Genomic DNA, 20663 nt, shown 5'->3' on the forward strand with positions numbered 1-20663 from the left:
AATTTTTATAATTATAAATCATCACATAAATCACTTCTACATCATAAGCAAATCTGTAAATTCCTCCTTTTGGCAAAGTGTGTACAATGGAAGAGGGGATTCCACTGTCTCAGTAAACCAATTAGTTATTTAAAATTTCACAACATTTAGCAGGTTCCTTCACAGGGCTGGTAAGATTTTATGACCTTGCTCAAGTAGAAATCCCTAAAGAATCCCACAGATAAGGATAACTTAGAGGACTTTGTTACTTTTTCTCCCAACAGTAAGTTATTCTTATCCATTTTAAAGCAAAATATATCCAATTAAATATTTAACAGTTCTTAAACATTTTGACCACATTCTTTTATTTTTCATATTTTGGAGGCAATCAGAGTTAAATGACTTGCCCAGGGTCACACAGCTAGTATGTGTCTGAGGCTGAATTTGAACTCAGGTCCTCCTGACTTCATGGCAGGTGCTCTATCCATTGTGCCACCTAACTCCCCTTGACCACATTCTTTTACCAGCTCAATTCATTATCTAACAAACTCTGGATTAAAAGGGAAGTTACCTTTCTAACAGCATTTCTGATTAAAAAAAAAGTTTGCCAAATTTCACAATATGAGAAAAAATTTGAGAAGCACAATAACAGCATATACAATATCTTGTAGTGAAATAAAACTTATTACCAGTCAAATGGCATCAATTCAGTGTAATGCATTTCTAAATTATCCTATATAGAAATATCATTTATTTTATCACTTTTGGCATTTTATACTAATCGCATCTAAAACCCTGTATAGTTATCCAGTACGGAGTAATTGTTGTTGTTACATTTTAAGTAAAGAAATAATAATAATAACAATAGTTAACATTTATATATTGTCTACCACGTGCTAAGCCCTGCATATTATATCATTTGCTCTTCACAACAACTCTGGAAGGTGGGTGCTATAATTTATCTCCTTTACAGATTAAGAAACTGAGGTAAACAGAGGTGAAGTCATTAAGTTCTGATTTAATTATAGAGAGTCAAATATCACAATTATCCCAACAGAAGGACACATCTTACTTAAAATAAGACTAGAATAAATTCAATCACATCTATTTTTACAAATGATAACCTACAGAACCTCAATTTTCCCAAGGGCCATTTACTGCTAGAGCTTCACATTACAGGGCCCACTACATTCAGTTAGTCTACTGCCAAAGATTTTAAATGAGAGTCTTGTATTATTACCCTCCTCTTAAGACCCACAAAAGTTTTCTTGGAATTTCATGGAAACAGCAAACGTATAACCTCTGTAATGTAGTAATGATATTATAAATGTATATTCCCTACATAAGGACTAAAATATACCCTTCCAGGCAGCTAGGTGGCACAGTGGATAGAGCACTGGCCCTGAAGTCAGGAGAACTTGAGTTCAAATCAAGCCTCAGACCAAACATTTGACATTTACTAGCTATGTGAACCCAGGCAAGTCACTTAATCCCAATTGCCTTAAAAAAATAAAATGAAATAAAATAAAATACACTCTTCTAATGGTCCTTCAAGGGCAGAATTTAATACACTATCTTCAAGTAAGACCATGCTGTAAATTTATTACTATAGTTTCCATTTCTCATATGCTTCTTAGTTCAAGAAATCAAAACCTCCCTCAAATCTCTTTCCAAAACCATTTTACTTTCAAATCTTACTTCCTTAAACTTTCTCTCTTCCTTTCTCTAGATAGCCCTCCAGCAGACTTTGATTAAAGCTCTTCAAAATTGGACCTTTCTTGTTTTTTTTATATTCTGATCCAATGCTTCTCTTACTTTTTTAATCCTCTAGTCTTTATATTTCCCAATCATATCTGAGACTATAGAACTTATCTTCACTCCACTGAATATTCCCTTTACAATTTAGCACAAGTTTTTATTACAGAATACCAATTAATTATAATATTGTTACCTTTGGGGTTTTAGAAAAACTTTACGTCTGGTTTACCTAAACAATTAAATTCTGTTGTATCATTTACAGAAGAAAATACAGAGATAATACCAAAACACTCTTTCAAATTTTATTTACTCTTTATGTGTTCCCTTAATTAAAAAAAGTTTTTCTCTCTTTCATGATCAGGGAAAGAGTTAAATCACCTTCTTCCCTGGTATTACATTCTCCAGGGAAAAAGTGATGGAAGATCTAACTGTGGTTTCTATGTAACTTTCAGTTTTATTTTTGTTTTTTCTTAAAATAAATTCTGCGGTGTTACCCCAAAACTCACTAAAATGTTCAAATATTCAAACCAAATTTGGAAATTTTACAGTAGAGAACTTACATTTCAGTCATAGATTTAGTCTCTAATTAGTTTACAATGCCATAAATTCCTGCAGACTAGGAAGAAAGATTCCCTTCCTTCTTATCTGTGTGTCTCTTATCTGTCTTCCCAGCTTGGCCAGCATTAAAGAAACAGAGAGAGATTTTCTGTAGGTTTTTTAAATTTTGGAGAAAAAAAAGTTTTCATTCTTTTCTGTTGCTGACCAGGCCCCAGAAGAAACTAGAACACAGATAATACAAGACCGACATACAGAATTGCTAGCTAGGAAAAGTTTTTCCTTCTTCCCTTCCACTGAAAATTAAATAATTAAAAAATGAGTGTGCACAATTTTCTAAAAGTACTTTCAAAGCCTTTAATTTGCAATAATTGAAAATCCCTTCTTTCAAGCCAAATTTAAGACCCATTGAAACTCATGTGTCTTAGCCAATCTTTGCATAATTTGAGAGTTCTTATTCTTCGTCAACCCATTTTGGAAGGTAAGCTTCCTCTGATCTTAGGCCAATAAGAACTTCTCTAAGGAGTGTCCATCAACTTACTAGAACAGGCCTTTACCCAATCTAATAGTGTGCTTTTTGGTCATTCCCAGCTCCAACAGGAGCTTCCCCTTGTCCTACATTACAAAAAATTCCCCAGAGGGGTACCCATCAGTATGCTAATACTGGATTCCATTATTTCCTTAAGGGGAGGGAATCTTGCCAACAAGGTGGAGGATTACCTTGGCTGGGTCCTTTGGTATGCACTGGATTCCTATTACTGCCTTGATATCTTTCCCCAACAACATGGGGGCTCAATCAAGGGGGAGTCAGACCTCAGGGACAGCCCTCTGTGTCGGGGTCAATCAGAGCACTCTAAGGAGTTTCTCAAAGAGCCTGACCTCTAGACCCCTTTGTCATCGCCAATGGTAGCAACTGAATTAAGGTATAACCGAGAAAACAAAGTCTAAGCTATGCAATTCATTGGCAAGGCATGCAGTTGCAAAACAAATTGGGTCCAGTGCCTCCTAAGTAGGCACAAGGATCTGAAGAGAGGGCTACAAGAGTTTATATTGTAAACTACAGTTACTATTTTTAGATTTAGGGACTTTCTAGTGCTTGGGGATGCTGGATGTTGGTTGGTTGTATCTACTTGCATCCCACAAGTCAATGAGAGACACGATAATAGCTGATTTCCTTGAAATGACATGATTTACCAAAAAAAAAAGCAACTAAATTTAGCTCAAGGACACAGAACTTAACTTCAGCAAATATACAAAATGTCAGCAATGTTACAAAATGGGAATCAATTTGATTCTCTCAATACTCAATGTCCAAAAATTGGACTAATCTTTAGCCTCCTCTCTCAAACACCAACCTACTACTCTGCGCTTTGCTGTTCCTCTTTCCTAGGACATCCTCCCTCTTCTTCTTGCCTTTCAGTTCCAATACATCCTTTAAAATTCACCTCTAATGCCACTTCTGTACCTCACTGTTCATCTACCCCATTAATAATAACCTTCACCCTGGATCCTCACAAAGTACCCTGGAAACTAACACACTCCCGATGCAATATTATCTAACTCCCCTAGTAGACAGTAATTCCTCCAACATCTAGTAGAAAGTTTTGCACATAACAGGTATTTAAATGTTTGTTATTGTTGGAGACAGTACCAACAGCCATAAAGTCACTGATTTTATGTATGAAGCCTTAGTACGATAACACATATTAACAATTACCCTCACTAAGTAACCTTTGATTTTATTTTTACCTTTTTTATTCATTACATTTAGTGATACTACAACAATAAAGCCTCATTGTAACAAGAATCCATACATGCTCTATGAATTTTTTTACCATCTCAGTTACCTCCTCAGATGGGGTCCAACACAGATTTGCTACACAGTATTATTTCAACATTCTGGTGTACAACTAGGCTGCCATATGCTAGATGACAAGCTTTTTGCAAATCATTCTTTTTTTCCTACTAATATATATATGTCTCTTATGTCTCAGTCAAAAGAAAACAAAATCTTTTCAACTTGTTAACAATGCACAAAAATGTACTCTAGCCGATAACAGCTCTAAACACAAATGTAACTGTACTGGTTTATCACTGTTAATCTTACTTCACTCAAAAAGAAGAGGAAATGCACTATATTTCAACAAGGAGGTAAAACACCATACAGACTGCATTTAAAAGCAAATAACTTTCCTAAGGGTCTCAGCTTACTTGTATTCTTCACAGGTGGGAAAAATCACAGAATGTAATAGCAGTCCTTGGGCTATTACCTTGTACGAATTTTATATTTACTTATCTGTGTTCCTGTTATTCCCCACTTCTCTGCTAGTTCGCTCTTCCATCCTCTTCCCCTCAAAAAAGCACCTTAAGCTCCACGAGGACAGGAACCATTTGTTTTTGTATCCTCCTGCATATAGTCAAGTACTCAATGTTTGTTGAATGAAGTAGCAATGATGATCAATCAGCACCAATACATGCTGATTTTCCAGAACTTGCCTAGCCTATTAGGACAGTTTTGTTTATATTTATGTTTACCCACAGAGTAAATGATACATTAGTACAATGAATTTCATTATTTCCAGTGTTATGCTCTTATATGACTCAATTTCATACAATATTAAATCCACAAACCAAATACTTCATTACACATCTTCAAGGATTTCAATATTTGCACATAGGTCTATAATGATAAAGTAAATGAAACATACCAGTTTTTTTAAAAAAATGTCAACTTTTGCTCTTCAGAGTTCTTGCATAAAGTACAATTTTTGAAAGAAAATTGGATACCACTGAACAAACTTCAAAATAATCAAACAGTATCCCTCAAGGGCATATAATAATTTCCTAACTGATTTTCTAGAAATCAGTCTCCTACTGCTCCCAATTCATCCTTCACGTGGTTGCTAAAGTTATTTTCTCAAAAAGCCAAGGTCTGACCTTGTCACTCACTCCCCTGATCAATAAAATTCCAATACCAGCCTCCTTATTACCTCAAGGATAACATATAAACTCCTTTGTATGGAATTTAAAACCCCTTACACTATGTGGCTCCTATCTCATTATACATCACTTTCCTTCACTCATTCTGAAGTTGGTCAAGTCAAAATAACCTTGCTGTTACACACATCTTTCTTCTCTGGGGCTGAGCAGGGGTTGTCTCCCAAGCCTGGAAGACATTTTCTCCTCACCACACATTACTTCTCATTTCCTTCAAAAGAGGAAGAGAAAAGAAAGGGAGACAGTAAGTACTTATACACAGCACCTACTATGTGCCAAGCACTATGCTTTACAAATATCTCATTTAAGCCTCACAACAACCCTGCCAGCTAGGTGCTGTTATTATCTCCATTTTACAGTTGAGGAAACTGAATCAAACAGGGGTTAAGTGACTTGCCTAGGGTCATACAACTACTGAGTATCTGATGCCACATTTGAAATCAGGTCTTTCCTACTCCAGGTTCATTGCTCTATCCACTGCACCAAATGGTGCAGCAAAAGCTGCAGCAAAACCCAGTCCAAATGCCACTTTCTCTATGAGACCTTTGCTGATTCCCCCAGCTACCAGTTCTGGTCACAAAAATTACCTTACATATTTTGTATCTGTATACATATACATACATACCACACACACACACACACACACACACACACTCATTCTCTCTCTCTCTCTCTCTCTCTCTCTCTCTCTCTCTCTCTCTCTCTCTCTCTCTCTCTCTCTCTGTCTCCTTTGATACAATGTAAATTGTCCTTTGAAGGCAGGGACTGTTTCATTTTTTGTCTGTATATCCTCAGTGACTGGCACATAGTAGAAGGTTAATAAGGCTTGCTGATTGACAGGCAGTTCCTTGCAGCGGACAGAATGCTGCACTGGCCTTGCAGTCAGGAGGTCCTGGGTTTGAGGCCAGTCTATGACACTTATTAGCTTTGAGAACTCAGGCAAATCACTTAAACCCTCAGTGCTCCAATAACTAAGAATATAAATTACTAAAGATCAGAACAGGTGGAAGGTGTTCCCTACACCAATGAAATCATAGCTCTAAAGCTTTCTCAATAGATGGGGCAGGGACTAGAGAGAGAGAAAGAATTTGGAATTCAAAAAATTTTAAATGAACGTTTAAGAAAAAAGAAAAAAAATTATACACAACATATCATAACAGAATACTTTTTACCCTTTTACCTTTCCTTACTACCCAATATGGTTTGCTCTGACTCATTTGGTGACTATGATCAAGGGAAAAAAAAAAGACTTTTTCAAACAAACTTTGACTTTGTGCCAAAATTTTAAACTTATTTTGAAACAGAAATTCAACTTTCAAAATAAAATAATGACTTATTACATTATATCCACTCAACAAGTACTTGTCCAGATACAAATAAGCCATTTTTCATTTAAAGCGTAGTTCAACAGTTTTACCCTCCAATTTTACTTATTTGTACCTTAAATTCATTTCAGTAACTTTAAAAGATGACAGATATTTTTACTTGTATCTTACGTCATCAAACTATTTTTTGACAATAACATAAAAGAAAACTAAAAGGAAGCTAAATGCAAATTAATTTCAATTATTAATTTTAATGTCATAAAACATGATAAACTCCCTTCTTCTCAGAGAGGTAGGGGACTATGGATTCAAACTATTGTAAACATCCTCTGGCACAATCGCTTTCACCAGTTTTACTGAACAGTTTTTCTTTGATAAGAAAGAAAATTCTGGTGGAGCGAGCATATAAGAAAATGACTTACGTATAAACAAACAACATCAACAAAATATTTTTTAAAAACTATTTAAAATTTTTACAACCAGTGTCTCTGACAAGGGCCTCATTTCTAAAATATATAGAGAATGAAGTCAAATTTATAAGAATACAAGACATTCCCCAATTGATAAATGGTCAAAGGATATGAACAGGCAGTTCTCAGATGAAGAAATTAAAGCCATCTATGGTCATATGAAAAAATGCTCTACATCACTACTGATTAGAGAAATGCAAATCAAAATGACTTCGAGCTACCACATCACACCTATCAGATTGGCCAACATGACAAAACAAGTAAATGATAAATGTTGGAGAAGATGTGGGAAAATTGGAACATTAATGCATTGTTGGTGGAGTTGTGAAATGATCCAACCATTCTGGAGAGCAATTTGGAACCATGCCCAAAGGGCTATAAAAATGTGCATACTCTTTGACCCAGCAATAGCACTTCTAGGGCTCTACCCATATATATAAAGAGATTATAAAAATGGGAAAAGGATCCACATGTACAAAAATATCTATAGCAGCTCCTTTTGGGTGGTCAAGAATTGGAAATTGAGGGGACACCCATCAACTGGGGAATGGCTGAACAAGTTGTGGTGCATTCAAGTAGTATACAAGTTGTGGTGCATTCAAAGTATACAAGTATACTTGTATACTACTTGACATTTTTCCTTCTGTTTTGTTTTGTTTCCTCTTTCTTGTGGTTCCTCTTATTGGTTCTAATTCTTCCTTACAACATGACTAATGTGGGGGGAGGAACTATTTTAATTAGCTCTTTATAATTTTCCATTTTTATTCCAAGAAACTTTAGTAAAAATATCAGTCTAGGGGGAAAAAAATCTAAGAAATAATCACATTTCTACCACTTAGACTGGAATGAGGCTCAAATTTAGGGGAAAAAAAGTTTATTTAAATATGGATTACAGGACAAGCAAGTCAGTCTATTTGAAGCAGAAAGGCACTCTGAAGGAGAGACAAGTACCATGATGAACCAGGCAAGTCAAACACTAAAATCCCTGATGGAGACAGCCCAGGACTCTGAAGAGCCTTGAATAAGGCAGTATCCTAGAAGACTACCTGCCCCACTTCCATTCCAAGCCCTTTAACCATCAATCACTGTGGATAAGGGGTCCACCTTAAACTGCTACCAACTGGTAGATATGCCAAAGAGCCCAAACTCCCCCGATCACTGGTCCTGCTTCCAGTCTAGCCTCACTCTCAGCCATCATCTCAGGGATAACTTGGTAACTACTTTTGCAGGTGCTGATATCTCAACTTCTCAGCAGGCAAAACCTACTAAAGACACAGAAAACAAAGTTCTCAACACCACTGCCAAATGGTTCAACATCAGAAATGGATTTTTTTTTAAATTCAGTAGAAATGACATTTAAAAACATGCATTACCTTCTGCTTTGTTGCTCTACCCCCAAGGACCATATCTAATTTAGAGCTGTAATCTCTTTGCGTTCTTTCTCCCTTCAGAATGTGAGCTCCTTGAGAGCATGAACTGTCTTGTTTTTCTATTTTTTGGGGGGGGGGAGGGGAACTAGAGTTGCACAGGATCACACAGCTAGTTAAGTGTCAAGGGTCTGAGACCAAATTTGAACTCAGGTCCTCCTGACTCCAGAGTCAGTGTTCTATCCACTGCACCACCTAGCTGCCTCATTGCTTTTCTATTTGTATACCCAGAATGTGCCACGATGCTTTGCACATAATAAGCATTTATTAAGTATTTTTTTATTCATTTATCCATCTTTCTACTGAAACTGCTCTCTCCAAAGTTTTCTTGACCTCTCTATTCCATATGATACGGGCTGAACACTTTCTCTTCCTGGATACTGTCCTCTATTTGGCTTTTGTGACTCTGCTTTCTCTTAATTCTTCTCTTACCTGTCAGACCTCTCCCTTTTTAGTCTCCTTTGCTGGATCTTCTTGTCATATCCACTAACTCTGGACTTTAACCTAGGTCCTCTCTTCTTTTCTCTTCATCCTCTCTAACTGAGTGATCTAATCAGCTCACACTAATTCAATTAATCATCTCTATGCAGATGATTCCAAGCTCTTCTAGCTCAAGGCTCTTGAGCTCCAGTCCTAAGTTATCAACAAACTTCAGCTGGACACTTTGAAGTGACTATCCAATAGACTTCTCAAACTCAACAGGTCCAAAACAGAACTCATTTTCCACTCAAACCCTCTCTTCTTCCTAACTTTACTATCACTGTCATTCTCCTAGTCAGCCAAGTTCCCAACCTTAATGTCATCTGTGATTCCACTCTATCACCCTACATATACAATCTGTTGCTGAATTTTATTGTTTAATCTTCACATTTCTTATATAAGGCCCCATCCGTCCACTGACACTGCCTCCCCTGTAGTACAAGCCCTCATCATCTCATACCTGGAATATTTAAATAGACTGCAAATGGGTCTGCCTGACTCAAGTCTCTCCCTCCTTCAACCCATCTTCAATTCAGTCACCAAAGTGATTTTCCTAAAATGCCATGGCACCCACCATTGAATAAATTCCAGAAGCTCCCTATCATTTCCAGGATCAAATACATAATGTTCTATATAGCATTCAAAGCCCTTGCTCCCTCCTATATTTCAAGTCTTCTTTCTCCTTACACTTCACCACTTATTCTTTGGTACAGTGACACTGACCCTCTATGTTATTTCATGAACAAGACACTTCATTTTTCAGGTCCAGATATTTTCTCTGGCTGCCCATGTCTAGAATGTTCTCTCCTCATCTCTGCCTCTTGGCTACATTTAAATTCTAACTAAAATCCTAACTAAAAGTCATCTATAAGCCTTTCCTAGACCCTCTTAATTCTAGCACCTTCCCTTTCTAAATTCCTAGTTATCCTGTATAGAGTATGTTTGGACATATCTGCTCTCATGTTTTCTTTCCCATTAAACTGTGAGGGCATGGACTGTCTTTTGCTTCTTTCTGTATCCTCAGTGCTTAGCAGAGTGGCTGGCATATAGTCAGGATTAATAAATGTTCATTAACTGACTATTGGTCTCCCAGCCTCAGGTCTCCTCCACTCCAATCTATCCTCCACTCAACTGGTAAAGTGATTTTCCTAAATGGTAGGTTCAATCATGTCACTCCCCTGTTCAATCGACTCCAGTGGCTGACTATCACTTCCAGAGTCAAATAATAAAAAAAATCTTCTGGTATTTAAATCTCTTCACAACCTGGCCCCCTACTATCTTTCCAAACTTTCAAAAAAAATTTTTCTATTTAGAAGTATTATTATTCTTACTGAGGACCCTTCCAGGCCTAAGCCCTATGAACTTATGAATTCCCTGGCCCAAAACTTCTCCCTTCTTGGTATTTGACTAATATTTTATTTATACCTTATTGTTATGGGGTTTTTTCCTTTAAAAAATTTTTTAATTATCAAGGGTTTTTTTTCTTGTCCATCCCCATTCAGAGAAAAAAATTAACAAAACCCTCATAGCAAATGTGCATAGTCATGTAAAATACATTTCTACATTGGCTATGTCCAAAAACGGTCTCATTCCACATAATAATCCACTCCTCTTATCAGGAAACGGGTAGATAAAATTCATCGGAGTTCTTAAGTCTTTAAAAATTATATATTTTCACAATGTTAATGTTCTCCTGATTCTTCTTACTTCATTCTGCATTTATCCATACAAGTCTTCCCAGGTTGTTCTGAAACAATCTTTCTCCATAGTACTCTGTACTACAATTTGTTCAGCTATTCCCCAATCAATGGTGAGCCCCTTAGCTTCCAGTTGTTCATTAACACAAAAAGAGCTGCTATAAAATTTTTTTGTACATACTGGACCTGTTCCCCGTTTTTTGATCCCCTTGGGGTACAGACCTCCTAACAGTATTGCTGGGTCAAAGCATGGGCATGGTAATAATTTTTGGGGCAGAGTTCCAAAGTGCTTTCCAAAATGGCTAGACAAATTCACAGCTCTACCAATAACCTATCAATGTGCCTACAGCCTTTCCAACATCTGTCAATTTCCCTTAAAACAATAACCTTGCAAAACCAATCGTGTGTTAGATGGAACTTCAAACTGCCAAACCAATCAGTGTGTTAGATGGAACTTCAAAGTTGCTTTAATTTTTATTTCTTGTGACTTGCAGCATTTTCCATAAGGTTAAAATAGCTTGGATATCTTCCTTGAGAATTAACTGATCATATCCTTTAACCATTTATCAATTGGAGAATGGCTCCTATTCTTATAAATTTAATTCAGTTCCTTATATGTCTTAGAGATGAAACCTTTATTCAAGAAACCTGCTATTTTTTCCCCAGTTAAATGTTTCCCTTTTAATCTTAGATGCACTAGATTTGTCTGTGCAGAAACTTTTAAATTTCATGTAATCCAAATTGTCCATTTTGTCTTCTGTGAACCTCTCTATTGCTTGTTTTATCACAAACTTTTCTACTATCCATAGATAATTTCTTCATGGTTTTCTAATTTGTTTATGATGTGATTTTATATCTAAGTCATGTGAAGTGGGCTGCTCATAAGGTCTTCAAACAAAGATTGCACAAGCACTGTTGGGTACTATACCGGTCACTCTTTTTTAATACGGGCTAGAACAAATGGCTCTCAAGGTTCCCTTCAACTCTGAAATTCTGTGATTTAATTTAATTACTCTCATGCAACAACTTGTCCCCAAAAGACAAATGAAATAAGGGGGAGAGGGAAAGAGAACTAGGCTAAGCTAAAATATTTTTTTCTACAAATTATAAACATTTATTAAAGTACATTAAATAGTGCAGTTTTCACTTTACATATGAAGAAATTTAGTACCAGAGAGAAGACTTGTCCAAGGTTCAAACTCAGATCCTTTGACTCTTAACAGTGCTCTTTCCACTACACTGTGCTTTTTCTAGAAAATCTAAGACTTCCTAATGCAAATTGAGAGGTTTAATTTGAATGTACAAACATGTCTTACTATACATGTGCACACAATCATGTATTCAAATTAATATATACCAGTCCATATGCGTGTGTATCTTGCATGCACCTAGCTTTTTACATGATATGGTGTCTCCTATCATGAGCTCCTAAGGGCAAGAACTGCTTTTGCTTACCTTTGTATTTCCAGCATTTTAGCAGAGTGAAATTTCCTAATAAATATCTGTTGACCCAGTGATAATATGTGAATGTAAAAAGTTTAGCTTAACATTTCTTCAGAGCACCAAGCAAACGAAGAAACACTATGAAGTTGCTTCAGAAACAAAATGTAGAACCGATACAATAGAAATTAAAAACATCTATTCTCTTTGTCTACATAACTATTGATATAAAATTCAGCAGGTTTCATTGCTGTCACTAAACACAGCTGTGATCCAAAGATACTACAACCAACATCACAGTATAGTAGAAAGAGACCTGAGTTATGAGTCAAGTGAACTGGTTTTTACTCGTGGCTCCACCACTAACTTGTTATGTAACCATGGACAATTTACTTGGTCTTTCCGGGACCCATTCCCTCTTGTGTTGAATCTGAAGGAGACAGTTTGTGAGGGAAAAGATCTAGGAATTTTAGTGTTCTGCAAGCTCAATAAGTCAACAATGTAATATGGCAGCTAAATATAAATTAATATAAATTTAAGTTGCATTAAAAGAGGAATACCTTCCAGGAATAAAGACATGATAGTAATTCTACTATATCCTGGTCAGACCCCATCTGTCTATATTATGTTCATACTGGCACCTCATTTTAGGAAGAAAGCTGATAAACTAGAGATTGTCCAGGTGATGGCAACAAGAATGGTGAAATACCTGGTCCAGGGCAAATGAGAGGACTAGCTGAAGGAAATGGGGTGTTTATCCTGGAGTAGAAAAGACTCAGGGGATATACAACAACCACTTTCAAGTAGTGGAAGGGCTGTCAGAAGAAAGAGGGATTAGACTTATTTTGCTTGCTTCAATGGACAGAATTACGAGCAATGGGTAGAAACTGCAAAGATGAAAATTTAGGTCCAACAATAGAAAATAATTCCCAAGCAATTAAAGCCTTCAAAAGTTCTTCAAATAAAAACTACATGACTATCTGTTTGGTACTGTAGTGGGCACTCTTTTTTTTTTAAATATGGACTAGACCAAATGGCTGTCAAGGTCCCTTTCAACTCTGAAATTCTATGATCCAATTTATAAATATTCTCATGCAACAACCTGTCCCCAAAAGATAAATGAAATATTAAAGGGGTAGGGGAAGAACCAGGCTAAGCTAAAATTTGCATTTCTCTTACAAATCAAAAACATTTATTAAAGTACACTAAATAGGGCAACTGCTTGAAGATGTTAGTTTTTGAAACATTAAGTAATAAAATTTTCATTTCTTTCAAGGGATTTTATAATTTAGATTTGCCACTAATTCAGCCTGGCGTCTGCCTTCCTCCCCCAAGATTACTAAGGATTAGAGACGATTAGTTACCACACTATGCTTTCAAATCTGTGACACACAAAGCACAAAGCTAAGACTGTCCAAAGATGGATCACTACAACCAAGATTAAGAAAATAAGAAGCATTTTTCTGTGACTTCCATTCCATGAAAATCTAGACTCAAGGCTATAGACTTTGTGATGGATCATTTCTGCTGAAGAATCTAACGGGATAAAGATAGGGACTAAACCTTTGATTTCATTGATATAGGGAACTCATAAACGAAGAAACTCCATCTATCCATATAGGTCGGTCAGCACTTTTCTGCAACACATAATCTTAAGAGTTGCCTAGAGAGATTAAGTAACTTGCCCAGGTTTATTGTTAAGAGGCAGGACTGGACTCTGAGACAAACTCTTTAATTTCTATGCCATACTCCCTTCTCAAGCAATCTCATACATTATGAAATATTAATGATACTGTTAGTGCTTATTTATTCATTGCCATGGTGAACTTTTGTAGAATTCCACAGTTTTTACTGCCTGTCTCACCAATCACACACCACAGCTAGTATTTCTTTTATTCTGATTTTTCAAGGATCCCTTTCACTGTACCCCAAAAAGTGCTAGCACCAGTTTGACTCAGAATAATCAAGGTCAACAATTCAGTTCAGTTCAGGGATACAGATTCCTACAAGTAAGTGGTCCACTTAGGCCTAGGGACCTTAAACAAGTCTTAGAGAAATCAGTCAAAACCAGACTAGTTTCCAAGGATGAAGAACCCAGTGTAATTTATCTCCTACGCAAACTATCAATCCCTCGTTCTTTTCTACCAGGCTCTAAAAATGTGCACAAGGTTGTTCTTTTATTCTATTTTAGGAAATGATTCCATGAAAATAAGTTTATAGGCCATCAAAGTTTAGCATACATTAGATTTAGCAAACATTAGATGTTGGTTGAGTTTATCTCTTTTCAAACACTGATGGCTCATGAAACAACTCAGGAGGCAGACAAACAACCTACACAGCCCTTACCTGTGAACTAACAAATTCCTTCCTTCGGTACTTTTTGAAGTTTTTGTAGGCTGTATTATTTCTATAGTATAAAAACAGTGTGAAAGTGTAGCTAATGAATTAAACAGATATGAATAACATACAAATTTGTTTTTTTTCTCACAAATCTCATTTTGTGACTGAGTTTCAATACAAAAGCATTTTTATAAAATTTCAAATGGCTAACAGGAGAGCTGCAGAATTTATGTGCCTGTGCCAATAGTTCTCTATAAATATTATTTTTATTTAAAAAATTATTTTTAGGGAGTTACTGAGTTGAAAACCAAGGCACATTGAGGAATACAGATAATTTCCCAAAAAAAAGACCTGGGTTTCAAATCCTGCTTTTAATGCTTACTGCCAGCGTGACCTTGGGCAAGTCACTTCACCTCCACAGACATCAGTTTCCTCATCTGTAAAATAAGGGACAGCACTAAATGGACCCTGAGGTCCCTTCTAGCTCTAGGCCTATAATCTTATAACTATATAGAACCTTTGGCTAGTCTTCCATATATACTTACCACCCTTTAGGTACATTTTGAACATGCAAGAAAGGTGGGTCTGTGGAGTTTCACTTACTAAAAGTGGGGAAGAATACCCTACTACAGGAAAAAGGTAGCAGGGTAACTGGTCAGGCTAGCTCCTGGTACACCCTTTAGTCACTGACTACACCCAATTTCACAATAACTCCAAACCTGGCCAACAAATTCAAGTGACCAAGTGATTCTTCTAATTTACCAGAGGAAATGAAAAAGAGAGTGGGAGAAATTTAATACTGAGAAGGGATTAAAAAATTAGGAAACTTTTACAAGCTGTAGGAAACATTTTTCACCATAAGATTATGCCTGCTGTATCAGGGAGATAACTCCTATATATAATTTATTCTCTCAGGGAATAGAATGCTTCTAAAAATTGCATTTCTTATACTTGTCAATATTTTGACATTCTATTCCCTGAGAGAATAAATTACAAAGGATGATGTCTAACCATATTTATTCCCCATTCTCACTCCCCCCAAATTCCTATCCTATGAAATTTCTATCTTTCTCAGTTTCACAATACTACATTTGTTGTCAAGTTATCCTGAAGAAAGTTAGTATTCTAGTCAATATTTAAAACCCTACTAAATAGGAGGCAAAAATTATTCTTCCTGAAGTCAAATTTGATGTTTGCTAAAAAGCTTTCAGTATCTCAGTATTTTCCATTAATTACAGTGCTTGACAAAAGAAATAAAATCATATTTACATCCCACTTGGTAATTAACCCAGCTCAGTGTTTTCAGCACCCAAAAGAGTGGCTAGGAGAAGAAAAGTTCCAAGCAACTCAGCAAATTCTTGCTTTTATGAAGAGTAACCTACTGTTCCCCATAGAACTAACAATATCAAAGCCTTTGGGCCGCAAACCCCAGAAATTATATGAAACTTTCCATGTGAAAGAATGTTTTAACTTGTTTTGAATACTGGATAAAACTTGACAATGAAAAAGTTGGTAGGAATAATTTGTTGATATTGCTAGACATTTTTATACAGTGAGGTGGAAGTGAGAAATTTAAAGGGATCAACTCTTCAAGGAGCCAAGCACCCACTTGTGAAGAGTTCTTTTAAGCCTATAAATAACCAGAGATGATTCTAAGCAGTCACTCAAACACAAAAGCTTTTCCCTCAATCTCTGAATTTATAAAGTTAGAAAAACTAACCATAAGTATACTGAATGACAGTTGAATAAACAATTCCATTAGCAAAATATAAGAACAATTATTTTAGACAATTTAACACTAAAAACAAACTTTTTTGGAGGGGGGGATTCTACCCATAGACTTGGAATCTGTAAAGTATAATTCAATTTTCCTTTGAGCATTTCAAATAGGCCTAAATTTCCCCAAATAGAGTGAAAAGTCATACACACCCTTAACAGAAACAGTATTAACTCTTGCCCTTCACACTGCTCCCACCCAGAAATTCGAAGTTCACATTGCCACCTCTATTCCCCTATAAAAGTCTTTTGTGAAAGAAAGAGCAAAGGAGGCTCTTCTCAATATCATCTAGCCCATAATCCATCCTTAGAGCCTGAAACACAGCAAAGTGGAAGGAACAAAGCACTGACGTCAATTACTGGAGGGGATTAACCCCCGCGACTAGCAGCAAGTAAAAAGCCTAAACATTAATATCCAACTATAGACAACTGAAGTGTAGTGTGGAAACAGCTATTCGGAGGTGTAGGGGGATGCTTTCACGATTATATGTGGATAGCTGGGGGGGGTCTTCAATTACATATTGCAATTACACACCTTCCCCCCCCAAGAGTGCTATTTTTACAAGATTAATTCATTACAGGTTAAAAAAAAAAAAGAATGGCGGAGGTTGTCTAGGAACCCTAGAAAGAAAACAAAAACTATCGGGGCAAAAAATGTTCGAAATCGGGGCCCATTTTCTCTTTAGCTAAAGAGAACTTGGTCAAACTAGAGACGAGCTGGATGTTTAAAAAAAAAAGTATGAGACCCATCAAGCAAGAGACAACGGGCAAGTGCGGAGATGGAGAAACGCAAAAAAGGGGTCTGGGGGGTGGGGGGTGGGGGGAGGGGACCCCGCGGGGAGGGGCAGCACCAAGCCCACCGCCCCGGCTCCTCCTCCTTCGCTCGCGACGCTCGGCCGGGCTAGGCCCGGGCAGCCCCGCGGTCCCGAGAGCCTCTCACCTCCTGTCCCGGCTCCGCTAGGCCCAAACCATGTCCCGGTGACGGTGGCGTTGGCGGTAGCGGCGTCCCGGGCCGCGGGCCTTCGACTCGGCCTGGGCCTCTCACCGAGTACACATCTAGGCCTGGCCCCGAGGGGCCAAGTTGGAGGACGGAGGAGCGGCCCAGGAGGCGAGGAACCGACGGAGGCGGCGGCGGCGGCGAGAAGCGAGGCCCACGAAGCCCCAGGGGCCCTCGGAGAAAGCGACGGTGGGCAGCGGCTACGCCTCACAAGGTGGAGGCAGCGGCTGTTGCCTTGGGGGCCCAGCCCTGCTCCATGGCGGTCAGAGCGAGAGCCCTGGAGACGCAGGCAGGAAGGTGATGGCGGAGGCCGCAGCACCGGAATCCCCACCCCCGCCCCGTCCGGTGGTGGCGGCGGCTGCGGCGGCTGCGGCGGCGAAGACTCTCCTTCCCCGCAGTCGGGAACAGTGACTTACCCTAGCAGCAGCACCGCCCACGTGACCCTCCCACCGGTGCGGGGAGGGGGAAGAGCCGCCCAAGCTCCGGCCCGGAGGGCTGCGTCACGTGACTCCGCCCCGCCCCTCCGGGAGAGGGAAGGGTGGAGGGGGAGAGCTGCGAACTGCGTGCGGCCGGATCGCCGAGACCCGGGATCTAACTCGGAGCCCGCGGGACGTGCGGCCTCTGCTCTGCGCACGGCCCTCTTGCCTGAGGCGCCCGGGCGCGGGGGGGGGGGCCTGAGGCCGAGGGCGGGGCTCTTTGCGCATGTGTAAATTGTAACTTGAACCGTCGTCGGACCCTGAATGGTCACAGCTTTAGCGGATGGCCAGGGATGCCTCCGAGTTTCAGTCCCTTCGTCGGGCCTTCTTCCTTCTCTCCGCCCTCCTTTCCGTGGGGCGGGTTGTGGGGTGCTGACGGGGCTCGGCCTGATGGACCTGTTTGTTCTTTGCCTGGAGGGATGGCATGCCTGGCAGGGAGGCCTTCCTTCGTCACAGGCTTGGCACGAGCGACCGGCGCCCTTGAGAGACCTGGCCTGGCCTCCACCTGAGCTCGGGACCCCAGGGCACACGAGGCCCCAGCACTGAACTGTGGCCAAGGGGCTGCGCAACGCTCCAAAACAACCTCAAAACGAAATGAGTGCTGTGTTCACCGCTGCCCTGGAGGCACCATGTTTGAACCCACGTCCTTAAAGTGGTCTTGAGGAAGACCTGAGTTCAAATTGGGTCTCAGACACTTAACTGGCCCTTTGACCCTGGGCAAATCACATAGCCTCTGTTTTTTCATGTGTAAAATGGGGATAATAAGAGCACCTACTTCCCAGGTTTGTTATGAGGATCAAGTCATATTTATAAAGGGCTTAGCAAAATGTAAAGCTATATAAATGATAGCTATCTTTTTTTAGCTATTATTTAGCTGTCCCCCTTCAATCCTATAGTCATATATACAAAAATAATCAAATACAGAAATGGTCTTGCATCATTCTGTCTATTACCACACGATGTACAGAGGGAGGAGAATATGGTGGATGGAGGATTTTGAACTTCCTCACATAATTTTTTTTATATCATTTAGGAAATTTTTCCTCCACAGCCAAATTCAACTCCTCTTACATCTGTCCCTCAGCAGCAAAAGCCTTGACTGAGGTAAGGAAGTAGTAATTAGGTGGTGAGAAAAGGGCCATTTTGGTGATTAAAAGATGCTCCTACTACTGTTGTGCTATAAGAAATGATGAGAGGGATGGTTTCAGAAAAATCTGGGAACATATGAATTGATGCAAATTTAAGTAAGCAGAACTAGAACATTGTTCACAACAACAGCAATATTGTAATGATGATCAACTGTGAAAGACTAAGCTACTATGATTAATAGTGATCTATGACAATTCCAAAGAACCCATAATGAAAAATGCTATCCCCTCCTCTAGAGAGAGAACTGATAGATTGAAGCATACTTTTTCACTTTATTTTTCTTGCATCTTTTGCAACATAGCTAATATGGAAATATGTTTTCATGACTGCACATATATATTGGGTATCATTCTTGTTGCCTTCTCAATGGGTGGAAGGAGAAAGTGAATTTGGAACTCGAAATTTTTAAAAATGAATTCTAAAAATAAAGTTTTAAAACTACACCTGGAGGGTCAGCTAGGTGTCTCAATAGATACAGCACCTGAGTTCAAATGCAGCTTCAGACACATGACACTCACTAGCTGTGTGACCCTTGGCAAGTCACTTAACCCCATTGCCTCGAAACACCTACACCAGGAAACCTAAATTTCTTTTTTATTTTAATACTCCTAGACATGTGAAATCTATGGATCATGAACCAGAATCTTTTAAATGTCTTATTAAATAAGAAGCGGGATTGACAGGTAGATAGCCGAAGAGCCCCATTGGTTTAAGAAGAAATTGAGGAAGTCTCCTCTCCCACTCTAGTAGGTTGGATGAATTCACTATAAGGAACATAAGGGAGGACAGGAAAGGCAGTCATAGAGAGGTTGAGATCAGACCCACTGAAAGGAACAAATATAACTCTAAAAGTTGTTTTAACAGACCTGCGATTTCATTGGTAACAGGAACTCTTAAAAGGAGGAAACTCCCTCTATAAGAAATTCATATCTGCACCTACTCTGTCTTTTAGTCTTAGAGTTGCCTAGGAGAAGGAGAGATTAAATGACACTTAGGATCACAGAGTAACCATTTGAATCTAGGCTTTCCTAACTCCCAAAACTCAATATCCACTAGCTGTTCATATTAACTAATAAAGGATTCTTTCCTCCTCTATCTTCAGTCATATCTTTTTTTTTCTTGCTATATAATTTCTCCAGTCAGTGCCACTTTAATGAAATATTTACTCATTTCATTTGCACCTATTATTCAAGTTATGGTTCTAGATGCTAGAGATATAAAGATAGACAAGGCACACAAGCCCTTTTTCTAAGAGTTTTTCAATCCTGACCTCTCTCTGATCTTCCATTTGCTAATTTAATGGCAGACATTTAAAACATTCTCGTTTAAAATCCACACATGTTCCATGTGTCTAGCAGCTTTTAATGACCTAAATAATGTTACATTATACATTTAATTACCAAATATTTTACCAGTCTCTAAAATGTTCATAAATTCACCAGTATCATCATAATTATTCTTTTGATAATAGTAAGCACCAGTACCCTAAAGGATAGGATTTAATTTTTCTCAAAAAAAAGACTTTTCTTAAAAAGACTATTCATTGTGAATTCCCTCATCTCTCCTACACTGGAGCACAAAAGCCAGATACATTTCCACCTATTCTTGCCTTTGATTCAGTTTCTCAGGAAAAAGTAATCCTGGTCAAAACCAATTCCTTTAACTGTACTTTTAATTCTCTCCATTTCTTCTGAGTGCTGGCTCCATGAATCATTTCCTCCACCCCCTACCTGTTAAATCTTTCCTTATCTAGAGGCTCCTTCCCTACTTATGAACATGCCCACATTCTTTTTTTTC

The 20663-nt window shown here is 38.4% G+C and overlaps 1 protein-coding gene across 3 annotated transcripts in view; it reads right to left on the reverse strand.

Moving 5' to 3' along the window:
• The window catches only part of AFF4 (ALF transcription elongation factor 4), an 80668-nt gene extending 62927 nt beyond the window's left edge, over positions 1-17741 (reverse strand). The window contains exon 1 of one of the 3 annotated variants that reach the window (XM_020991124.2): positions 17658-17741. The gene's annotated coding sequence lies outside the window, so the exon portion shown is untranslated. Of the gene's footprint in view, positions 1-17184; positions 17276-17657 lie in introns of those variants that run through there. The other 2 variants (XM_020991122.2, XM_020991123.2) reach the window with 2 other exon arrangements.
• Positions 17742-20663: the final 2922 nt, after the last annotated feature.

The sequence above is a fragment of the Phascolarctos cinereus genome, unplaced genomic scaffold (assembly GCF_003287225.1).
Source record: "Phascolarctos cinereus isolate Bilbo 61053 unplaced genomic scaffold, phaCin_HiC Scaffold_2;HRSCAF=192, whole genome shotgun sequence".
In the NCBI taxonomy this organism is placed as follows: Eukaryota; Metazoa; Chordata; class Mammalia; order Diprotodontia; family Phascolarctidae; genus Phascolarctos; species Phascolarctos cinereus.